The 401-nt window shown below is 40.9% G+C and overlaps 1 protein-coding gene across 1 annotated transcript in view; it reads right to left on the bottom strand.

Annotated features, from left to right (window-relative positions):
- The window catches only part of LOC119593500 (neuronal acetylcholine receptor subunit alpha-7-like), a 113,209-nt gene that overhangs the window by 104,821 nt on the left and 7,987 nt on the right, over window positions 1-401 (bottom strand). The window lies entirely within an intron of this gene.

The raw sequence follows: 401 nt of genomic DNA, 5'->3' as shown, positions 1-401 counted from the left end.
CTTCAGTCGTTGGTATGCATGTGTGTATACATCTCACATCATACAGTGGTGGTGGTGCTTTCTTTCATTTTGTTTCCAATAACAACCTAAACACATATAGGCCGGCGCCGTGTCACGTGCAAAATGGGAGAACAGCAAATCATCATCACATTAAATGAAAAACAAAGGGTTTTAGATGATTCCAATTATTTTGATTAAATTCCTTCTTTTTTTTTTTTCTTTATCTCATCTCACCTCCTGTTTGAGTCGAACGAAAGGCTTCCACTTGTGGGAAAATAGGAACTATGTGGAAACCTCTTGTTCGTCAACAGGGATTGTGTGATGTTCGGGAATGCAGAGAAGGCGTGAGTGAGCGCAGAAGGAAGAGGCAATGAAACCTCCTTCCTGGCTAGTGAAAAGAA

The sequence above is a fragment of the Penaeus monodon genome, chromosome 32, assembly GCF_015228065.2.
Source record: "Penaeus monodon isolate SGIC_2016 chromosome 32, NSTDA_Pmon_1, whole genome shotgun sequence".
In the NCBI taxonomy this organism is placed as follows: domain Eukaryota; kingdom Metazoa; phylum Arthropoda; class Malacostraca; order Decapoda; family Penaeidae; genus Penaeus; species Penaeus monodon.
Note: the sequence above shows the minus strand (reverse complement) of the source record. Positions and strands in the feature narration are given on the sequence as shown.